This window comes from Cyprinus carpio, unplaced genomic scaffold, assembly GCF_018340385.1.
Source record: "Cyprinus carpio isolate SPL01 unplaced genomic scaffold, ASM1834038v1 S000006613, whole genome shotgun sequence".
Classification (NCBI taxonomy): Eukaryota; Metazoa; Chordata; class Actinopteri; order Cypriniformes; family Cyprinidae; genus Cyprinus; species Cyprinus carpio.
The window spans coordinates 222,467-234,351 of NW_024879252.1; the positions used below are offsets into that span (position 1 = coordinate 222,467).

Sequence of the window (11,885 nt, forward strand, 5' to 3'; positions counted from 1 at the left end):
ATTTATTGACTGAGCATCATCCAGTCTCGTCTCTCTGGTTGTCTACCCAGAGATTGTTATGTATCCCAAAGTCAAAGCTAAAGTGCAGGGGTGACCGTGCTTTCTTAGTAATTGCCCCCAGACTGTGGAATGCTCTACCCTTCAGTATTAGATCTGCATCGTCGCTATCTGTTTTTAAATGCAAGTTGAAAATCTTTTTCGTTGATTTAGCGTATTATTAATGAGGATTTTTTTATTGCACAGTTTTTAGTCATTATTCTCTATCGTCTTATGTCTTTTTCTGTTTTCTTTTTTTTTCATTTCATTGGGCAGCACATTGATCAACCTATGTTGTGCTTAATAGTGCTTTATAAATATAAATGACATTGACATGACACTTAATTTGCACCAAAACCATAAATAAAACTCAAACCTAATTGTTAAAAGCCTCAGAAACCTAATTGTTACTTATTGTTTTCTACTGATTCTCTCACAGAGTACAAGAAACCAGTCCAGATCCTGAATGAAAGTATGTGGGTTTTTTTCCCCCTGACACCATACTCTCATATTTATATTATTGTCCTGTACTCATAGACCTTTTGATAATAAGCAACAATACCTCCAGTTCCTGGGAAACAGTGTTTGCTGTGACCTTTATTCCAACTGGATATGAAGAGAAAGATGAAATTGTCTGCACTGCCAACTTTTGGGGCGGTAGAACACAGGAAAACACTGCCTTCCTGAATATTAGAAGTAAGTACAGACTGATGTTAATGGGATTGCCTTGTGCATGTTAGATGCTTTGGTCCATTTTTTGATACGATTGGTCAAATAGAAACTGTATTTCATGATGTGACTTAATCCTAGTAACAATAAATTTATTATAGGAGTTCAGGGGCTTTGATTGGAGACAATTGGGTCTAGTATCATTGCTCCCACACTTGTGTTCATTCTCATTTGTGTACTTGCTGGAGTCTTCATGTATAAAATTCTACGCAGGTACTTTTTTTTTTTTTGGGGGGGGGGGGGGTGGGGGATGGGGGGTTATACTTCAGAATGTCTGTATTTAAATTAAGCAAAATATTATAAACATATTATAAGCAACGTAGTATGCACAGGAAGCAATGTGGAATGCACATGATGACAGGGAGGTGACGGCGGTGCATAAATGAAGTCACCCCTCCCACTTCTGGTAGTAAGAGATTTTTTATCCTGTGTGAATTGGCCATTAATATAACAGAAATCCAGTGGTAAAATTACTGCATCTACAATCTACCCTTGTAAACCTAATCTTGTCCAAATGGTGCTTAAGTCAAACCATCTAGAGCCACCAAAAAGTCAAAGTTGCACTGATTTCTGCTTGTAACTTAAATTTTGTCAAAGACATACTTTTTTGAACTCATCTTAAATACTTTATCAGATCATCCCCAACTTTGGTTCAAAGATGTTGAGACAGTACCGTTCTCAACCATTCTAATGTAACAGCAAGGACTCCAAAGTAAAACTGTATCTCACTTTTACACTGTTATTACTGATTGCAGACAGCTTCATCATTAGGGCTTGGCCATATATCTAACGATATGATCATGCGCATCTAGTCAGTAAATCTGGTTCCTTGATTAGCGCTAAATCGCCATCACCCTGCTTTCAAATGGAGCGGCATTTAATAGACAGAGCCGTAGATCACTGACAAGGTACGCAATATCGCGTTCAATATCGAAGGCGATTCATCTGGGATAATGAACACGATATTGCGTACCTTGTCAGTGATCTACTGTACGGCTCTGTCTATTAAATGCCGCTCCATTTGAAAGCAGGTGATGGCGATTTAGCACTAATCAAGGAACCAGATTTACTGACTAGATGCGCATGATCATATCGTTAGATATATCGCCCAGCCCTAATCCAGATATGCAAGGATCACAATCTGAGGAGGTATGTGCAGTATGACATGAATTTGTCAATTTTCACTTATTAATTATTGTTAAAACCTTTGGATTTATAATACACTAGCAATTTCAACCCTCTTCCCCTGATGTAGGAGGTCAGTTTGGAACAGATTATCAAGGTGGGGTTTTCTTTACTAAACTTATCTTTTTATCTTTGTATTTGTTCCTGAGACTAAATTTAACATTTCTCTCCCAGTAGTTTAAGAATGTCTGACAGAGGAGCAGATCACAAAAATAAAAGAAAAAAAAGTGATAGAAGGCAAGTACAACATAGAAAGGTCAAAAAAGTTAGTGTTGGTATTTATTTCTAATGAACTAACTAGTGCCATCTACAGGGACACTGGTGATGCTACTCAAAGACAAATGAGGGGTTATCAAAGGCAGGTTGAAAATATAATTATACTTATAATTTGTATTACATTTGTAGTCAAACTATTTAAACGTCACATCTCTCATCAGACGGAGCATCTGCAGCTGATTTTCTAGGTAATGAATGTTCACATTTTTATATTAATTTCATGTGTTTCATTAAAATCTTAAAATCTTTTTTAATTTTTATTTATTTATTTATTTTTTGTAGACACCAATCACCCAGAACCATTGCAAATCTGAGAACAGATTACTGGACAGTATTTTTATATATATATATATATATATATATATATATATATATATATATATATATATAACATTAAAAATATAATAACAAAAAATAATTTCCATAAGAAAGTAGTTTCTATACATGACTGATAATCAACATTAGTGATTATTGATTCAGTTATTAATTGTGCGGCACATTTAATTAACTACAAAAATTATTTCTCCAGTTACCTTTGAATATTACACTTCAGCCACTCAGGCCGTCATTTTGTTAGCATCACAATGTTGACACTGAGAGGAAATCATGTTAAAAACAATTCCTCACAGCATCACTATTTTTTTGCATCTATCCCCCACTCACTAATGAAACTCTCTCTTCACAGAACAAACAACATTTGTACGGTGTCAGAAAACAAGCCTTTCTCCAAACCTAATATGCCGTCACCAAAGAGGTCAGTGCATTGAACCACATCTATGTTTCTTAAAGGGTCATGAACTGCAATTTTTCTTCTACATTTTATAATGTTCTCTGAGGACCGCTTATAATGTTAGCAAGATTTTAGAACTTAGAAGTAATTTAGGAGTGCTGTCCTGTTTTTGAACCTGGATGCAAGTTCTAGTTCAGCACAACTAGAGACAGAACCAATTACAATCATGATTCTGTGTACACTGGATGCGGCGCTGCAAACCTCCAACAAAAAAAAGATGCCCCTTCACAAATCAGAAACTCATGATTTCTGAAACTTACAAAATGTTTTTTATAGCTCTGCACTAATGAGGAACTAAATATTTCTTAAACCTAAAAAATGTTTTTTATAGCACAATGACCTCTGATGTGAATAAACAATACAATACACAACAAAACAAAACCCTAAAATCATTACACAGCATGTTACACAGCAAAATATTACATACTCAGTTTCTGAGAAAAATAATACTTTTTTTTTTTTTATTTAGTTCTTCCTGATTCCTTTAACTTAACATTTTACCATGATGATGCCTCAGACAGTGAGTATATTATTCACCAATCACCTCAGACACCAAGCACATCATTGAGCCAAAATCCTCAGTGAGTATTTTTTATTTTATATTTCTACCATTATTCAACTGGAAATTATTTCAAAAGCTGCCCCAAAATATGTTATTGACTGACCTCTGTATCCTTTTTTTTTTTTTTTTTTTTTTTTTTTTGGTTATGATCATGAGGCTGTTTACTCCAACATGGAAGATCTCAATGTGTATGGAAATATCTGATGATAATTAACAACACAAAGTTCAACAGTTTTTTTTTTTTTTTTTTTTTTTAAATGCTTAAAATAATATTAATTAGATTGTATGCTTTCAAATGTAATCACTCTTTTTGAGTCTGTAACTGGTATTGACTGATTTTATTAATGTTGTTGTCTATGTTCTACTCTGCCATTTATCAGCGCTTTGCAGCATATTTGTGTGAAAACATAACTATAAATATAAGTTACATCCATTTATCAATTTCATATCATATGAATAACAATATCATACTGCAAATTTTACAGTAAGTTTGTAAAATATGCAGTAATGTAGCATTGTTGTTGGGAAAACAAATTTGCACTTAAAATTCTTACACTATTACTAGTATTGACAGCAATCTGCATGAACAGATTGTGATGAACAGTAATCTTTGTAACAATGATTGTGAAAGGAAACAAGTATAACCCCAATCAGGCACAACAGCAGGTCCAGAATGAATAATTAGCAGTGTTACTGTCTTGACTGGTTCGGCAGGATGAGAAGAAGCTGATCTAAATGCAGCTCTTTCACTTTATTTATCAAACAACACCATACACTGAACTAAGCAGACCAAGGACAAAAAGTAAAAAGGCTAATGAGAACAAAACTAGAAACAGGTGTGCAACATAATCAGGAATGACAACAAATGGGTATCAGGAACAAATGAAATATAAGAAACTAAAAGTTTTGTACTTTGTTTTTAAATTTACCACTTGTGTATTATAAAGATCTCTCTTGTCAGAGTCACAAATTGTGACATTCTTTTCAGTAAATATTTTATTTGAGGGTGGTGTCATGACACAAGTGCATTGTTGGGTATTTTGCTGGGTATGGGCCACACAAAAACAAAACTGAAGACCTTCTTTCTTTCACTCCTCTTATTTTTTACCTTTCCCTTCTTGGTAACAGGTTATTTCAACAATCCTCTACAGAGGACTACTGAAAAGATAAGAATGAAAAACTGAAGGATGTTAAAGTATGCAAGTGTGTTAAAGTGCTTAAGAAGAAGACTGAAGGGGGTGAGAGAGAAAGAACGAGAAGAAATTACTCTGAAAAGCTGCAGTATACACCGTTTTCCAAAAGAGTGTTTTTTAAATTATGGGTGGCACTTCCGGTTTAGAGAACTTACATTCAAAATGACTGAAACAAATAATTTCAAATAATTAGCTGAGCAACAAATAATAATTATCTGTCAGTTTGATTGAATGGCTGTGCATTGTGCAATGTGATGTTTATCCACTGGGAAAATAATACAAAGCTTGATTTTTTTATTTTTATTTTTATTTATTTTTTTTTAAATGTGACCTTGTTATCACAAGAATATATATGACAACCTTTCAATCCGGTAGCCATGTTCTGTTCTGTTCTGTTCTGTTAATATGAAATGGACAATGGTCTGCTCTTCTCCGTAATTCCTCTCAACTTTGTCCCAGTTTTTCACACTGTGCTTAAAAACATATCTGCCTCCTCCTTTCTACTTCTAATATCAGCAATATTTACGGTAATATGGAGCTGGGAAATACAACATTTATCTTGCAAAAAGGAAAGCACTTTGAAATGTTCATCAGTGTTCCAGTTAATGACTGAAAAGTTTGGATTAATGCAACGTTACATAATATAGACTTAGATATTACTGTACAGTAGGCTCATATTTAACAATGCTGCTGAAAGACTCATTTGAGCTTTTGGGGTTATTCATGTTCTGCTGATTTAATGTCTTAACACTTTTAAAGTTTTCTTTTGATGTTCAATGGTTGAGTGAGACGCATAATGTCACCTTATTGTATGCTTTTTTTTTTTTACAAATTATTATTACTGAATATTTATAGTGAAACTTTATATATTAACAGAAGTTACTCCTTGAAACCTCCACACACAAGACTGGGAGGGTTTAACTCTGGAGGCCAAAGTAAATCATACACTGGGCAGAATTTTCAGTGGAGCAAAACTTAAGTTTCTTTATTTGTCATAAGGCAGGTAAAGGGATAAAACTGTAACTCAGGTAATTCTTCTTTCTCAGTTTGCTCCTTGTTGCATTAGTTTACTTCTGGAAGAGAGGCAGAAGAGGTGTAGGATTACCTGGTCCACCGCCTAGGCTGGGCCTGAGATACCCCACAATGCGTCTGTTCTCTTCTCCTACTTCACCCTTTACTGTGGCTTCTTTGTTCTCTTTTATGTGATTGTTAATTGGGCCCAACAGCCTGCAGCTGAGGCTCCCTGTCAGAAAGGGAATGGTGCACACCTGTTTTAGAGCTGTCCTTGGTCCTGAACACCACTGTTTAGCCCAGACCTTGTGTCCTCTGATGGTGCTCTCCATGGTGCTGCAGGTGACTGCTGCGTTGTGACGGACTGTGTTTCCTTTCGGCCACCACATCCTATAATTTGCACAAAGCATCAGGAAAAAGGTGGATAGCCAAAGTAATAAACTGATAAGATATCATGCTGAACAGAATGCTGTAGATTTTAAACCTTATTAACTTTTAACTTTAGTTTTTGTTTATGTATTCACCCAGGAACATGAAAGCATCACTTTTTTTTTTCTCTTTTTTTTTTTAAAACAGTGTCTGTTTTCCTCATTTAGGCATATTCTGCTACAATAAACATTTATATGCAATTAATATATAATGTAACATAAATGCATATAAATTGAGGCTTAATCCAGGGCTACTTGAGACATTGAGACCTATTACAAGATTTCAGTTCAATTTCAGGTGTTCATCATAAAATAATGATTGAGCCTGAACTGGCAGATGTCACAGAGGGTGTTGCAAAGAACTTTATTTGTAGTCTCTACCATTCCCGCCAGAAAGAGAATCCAGCCATCACATGGAACTATGAGAACATGAAGGTCACAGAGAGGAACAAAACACTTTCTGGTTTAAATCAGGTCACCTACTCCAACATAACCTTTCTGGGTGCAAAAGCAGATCATGAGAAGAAACTGATATGTCCTGCAAAATTTTCTGGAAGAGACATTATGGCATCTGTTGTCATAAATGTGCAATGTGAGTGATTTATTTAACATATACTGTCTCATCAATGTCTCAACATTCACATTGTTTTATATATTGATTGTTTATTTCTTTATTTATTTTCCTGTAGCCCATACTTACATCATTGTTATGCCTTTCAGATCAGTTATGATATTATCAGTTGTGTACTAATAATAATGATTAATCCTTTTATCCCTTTTCCATTATAAAACAGAGCCAGTGCTCATTGAACTGGAGACTATTGATCTTTACATTCTAACGCCATCACTTGTGTTCCTTCTGGTTTGTATACTTGCTAGAGCCATCATATACAAGAAGCGTCAAAGGTAACTCTTTGTGTGTGTTTCTTTAGGCCAGGCATTCCTAAACATTTTTGTCAGCTGAACCCCTTAAAGTTAATATTTAAATATTTTAACAACACGTGCATGATTGACTTATTTTGCTATAATATATATTATTTTGCACTTTTCTGCAACAAAATTTAATCTCATATACAAATGTTTTATAGTGCTGCTGTTGAAAGCTTTCAGTCATCAAACTGAAGAAAAAAAAAGTATTTGCATTGACTTTGTACAACTGGACTTGAAAGTTGATTCAGAAAACCAGTCAAATTGAATACAGGTCCGTCTCAAAAAAATTAGCATATTGTGATAAAAGTTCATTATTTTCCATAATGTAATGATAAAAATTAAACTTTCATATATTTTAGATTCATTGCACACCAACTGAAATATTTCAGGTCTTTTATTGTTTTAATACTGATGATTTTGGCATAAAGCTCATGAAAACCCAAAATTCCTATCTCAAAAAATTAGCATATCATGAAAAGGTTCTCTAAACGAGCTATTAACCTAATCATCTGAATCAACTAATTAACTCTAAACACCTGCAAAAGATTCCTGAGGCTTTTAAAAACTCCCAGCCTGGTTCATTACTCAAAACCGCAATCATGGGTAGATGCCGACCTGACTGCTGTCCAGAAGGCCATCATTGACACCCTCAAGCGAGAGGGTAAGACACAGAAAGAAATTTCTGAACGAATAGGCTGTTTCCCAGAATGCTGTATCAAGGCAACTCAGTGGGAAGTCTGTGGGAAGGAAAAAGTGTGGCAAAAAAATGCTGCACAACGAGAAGAGGTGACCGGACCCTGAGAAAGATTGTGGAGAAGGACCGATTCCAGACCTTGGGGGACCTGCGGAAGCAGTGGACTGAGTCTGGAGTAGAAACATCCAGAGCCACAGTGCACAGGCGTGTGCTTTAGAACCAGAAACAGCGGCAGAAGCGCCTGACCTGGGCTACAGAGAAGCAGCACTGGACTGTTGCTCAGTGGTCCAAAGTACTTTTTTCGGATGAAAGCAAATTTTGCATGTCATTCGGAATTCAAGGTGCCAGAGTCTGGAGGAAGACTTGGGAGAAGGAAATGCCAAAATGCCTGAAGTCCAGTGTCAAGTACCCACAGTCAGTGATGGTCTGGGGTGCCATGTCAGCTGCTGGTGTTGGTCCACTGTGTTTTATCAAGGGCAGGGTCAATGCAGCTAGCTATCAGGAGATTTTGGAGCACTTCATGCTTCCATCTGCTGAAAAGCTTTATGAAGATGAAAGATTTCGTTTTTCAGCACGACCTGGCACCTGCTCACAGTGCCAAAACCACTGGTAAATGGTTTACTGACCATGGTATTACTGTGCTCAATTGGCCTGTCAACTGTCCTGACCTGAACCCCATAGAGAATCTGTGGGATATTGTGAAGAGAAAGTTGAGAGACGCAAGACCCAACACTCTGGATGAGCTTAAGGCCGCTATCGAAGCATCCTGGGCCTCCATAACACCACAGCAGTGCCACAGGCTGATTGCCTCCATGCCACGCCGCACTGAAGCAGTCATTTCTGCAAAAGGATTCCCGACCATAACTGAACATAATTATTTGAAGGTTGACTTTTTTTTTGTATTAAAAACACTTTTCTTTTATTGGTCGGATGAAATATGCAAATTTTTGAGATAGGAATTTTGGGGTTTTCATGAGCTGTATGCCAAAATCATCAGTATTAAAACAATAAAAAGACCTGAAATATTTCAGTTGGTGTGCAATGAATCTAAAATATATGAAAGTTTAATTTTTATCATTACATTATGGAAAATAATCAACTTTTATCACAATATGCTAATTTTTTGAGAAGGACCTGTATGTAACATACAACCCTAATAAACATAACAGATAAGAAAAAAAATGAGAAGAAACAGTTATTTCAAAGAAAAAAACATCAAATTTAAACAAAATTTGAAATGCAACACAGAGAATTCTGGGAATGTCAATTTTACAGGAAATTACTGTTAACCATTTTGATGCTGTGGTTGCAAATGCTAATAAGTTATTGACTGACCTATTTTCTCTTGAAATATTACATTAAGCGTTATGATTATGAGGCTGATTCTGCCCACATGGATGATCTCAATGTGCATGGAAATATCTAATGAACATAACAAGGATCAACAACGGTTTTACTTTTTTTTTTTTTTTTTTTTTTTACTTTCATGCTCAAAATAAATACATACAGTAGATTGCATACTATCAAAAACATAGTCTTGAAGCGTGTATTGATTTTATTAATGTTGTTGTCTCTGCTCTACTCTGCTATTTATCAACACTTCCCAGCATGTTTGTGTGAGAACATAAGTATAAATAAATATGGCAGTAAAAATTGCCATCCAGTCTAGCACCTCAATTTATATAATAATCCAAATAAGCATCATGTGCTTTTTATCACCCATAACTAATTTGCATTTGTTCCATACATTAATAGACCAAAATGCGTGGTAGGTGTTAATGACATCAGTATATTTTCATAACTGCTCACTTTCCATTGCAGTCATAGACAGTTCTCTACAGCAACCAACACTGCTTGTTTAAGGCAGTTACATTTAGGCTTTTAAATGAACTTGCCAGAGAAGAAACACCACATGTATTAGTCACATTCAACACATTTCCCAACAGATCATCAAAATAGTTTTCTTCACCAAAATATTTTTTATTGACTATGATTATATACATAGTTGTTTTTAACATAAAATGCAAACTAAATGCAAACTGAAACTAAATCTGCAAGCAAACCTCAGGATTGTTGAAAAGTGATAAAACTCAGACAAATGCTTATGTGAAAGTGCAATAATTTTCTACATTTCTAAAATGACTATAATCATGATTAATAAGTGTTTATTAAAATTTTTGAGCCAAATAATTGGGAATATAGATTTAACCATTATTGTGCAGCCCTTGCTTATTTTGCCGTGACATGAAATAAGAGGAACTGACTTCAAACATGCAAAAAAAAAAAAAAAAGACCTCATGACCAGTTGGTTAAAACGATTTAAAGACTGGCTCAGAAAAGGGAAGTTAATTCTGAGAAAGGCTCTATTGCTGTATTTGTTTGCAGATGCCACTTTTTATCTAATGCAATTCAGATATTTTCCAAATTTTCCAAATTCATTTTGGAGCCATTGTGTAGTTATCAAGGTGATATTATGTACAAACCCGATTCCAAAAATGTTGGGACACTGTACAAATTGTGAGTAAAAAAGGAATGGAATAATTTACAATCTCATAAACTTATATTTTATTCACAATAGAATATAGATAACATATCAAATGTTGAAAGTGAGACATTTTGAAATGTCATGCCAAATATTGGCTCATTTTAGATTTCATGAGAGCTACACATTCCAAAAAAGTTGGGACAGGTAGCACTAAGAGCCCGGAAAAGTTAAATGTACATACTGTATAAGGAACAGCTGGAGGATCAATTTGCAACTTATTAGGTCAATTGGCAACATGATTTGGTATCAAAGAGCCTCTCAGAGCGGCAGTGTCTCTCAGAAGTCAAGATGGGCAGAGGATCACCAATTCCCCCAATGCTGCAGCGAAAAATAGTGGCGCAATATCAGAAAGGAGTTTCTCAGAGAAAAATTGCAAAGAGTTTGAAGTTATCATCATCTACAGTGCATAATATCATCCAAAGATTCAGAGAATCTGGAACAATCTCTGTGCGTAAGGGTCAAGGCCGGAAAACTATACTGGATGACCTTAGACAGCACTGCATCACATACAGGAATGCTACTGTAATGGAAATCACAACATGGACTCAGGAATACTTCCAGAAAACAAAGATGGTGAACACAATCTAAAACTCTATAGATCAAAAAAGAAAGCCATTTCTAAACATGATCCAGAAGCACAGGCGTTTTCTCTGGGCCAAGGCTCATTTAAAATGGACTGTGGGAAAATGGAAAACTGTTCTGTGGTCAGACGAATCAAAATTTGAAGTTCTTTTTGGAAAACTGGGACGTTTGCAGACTGTTATAAAAAGAAGAGGGGATGCCACACAGTGGTAAACATGGCCTTGTCCCAACTTTTTTGAGATGTGTTGATGCCATGAAATTTAAAATCAACTTATTTTTCCCTTAAAATTATACATTTTCTCCGTTTAAACATTTGATATGTCATCTATGTTGTATTCTGAATAAAATATTGAAATTTGAAACTTCCACATCATTGCATTCTGTTTTTATTCACAATTTGTTCAGTGTCCCAACTTTTTGGGAATCGGGTTTGTAATAATTTGAATGTTTTTCTGAATTATAGAAAGGCCACAGCAGCCCAGCATAAGTATTTATGAGGTGAAAGGACGGGTGACACAGTCACAGTAGAATGTTCAACTTTCCACGCGTGTCCATACAGCAAACCTGACATCAATCTGAATGGTATAGAAGGATTTGATCAAACAAAGGATGAAAATATTAAAAATGGACTTTGGAAAATCACTCTGACACACACAGATGTCGTAAAGGCAGAAAACTCAACTATTGAGTGTTCAGGAACACATCATAGTGGCATAACAGTGATAGCTACACAAGACAAAAGTGTCAAATGTAAGTAAATACAAATATGAACTGCTTTATGTGCCATTTACTACAGGTCAACTTAAGTTGGGCCTATTACAAGATTTCAGTTCAATTTCAGGTGTTCATCATAACATAATGATTGAGATTACATATATGTGAAAACCTATTAGCAATATGGGCAAATCATGGAAAACATTCACT

At 35.3% G+C, this 11,885-nt stretch overlaps 1 long non-coding RNA gene across 1 annotated transcript; it reads left to right on the forward strand.

Annotated features, from left to right (window-relative positions):
• Positions 1-1,791: 1,791 nt before the first annotated feature.
• LOC122144172 lies at positions 1,792-2,172 on the forward strand. The gene is made up of 3 exons (XR_006159585.1): positions 1,792-1,914; positions 2,021-2,047; positions 2,125-2,172. It is a non-coding gene; the product is annotated as an uncharacterized LOC122144172 (long non-coding RNA).
• The last annotated feature ends 9,713 nt before the right edge of the window (positions 2,173-11,885 follow it).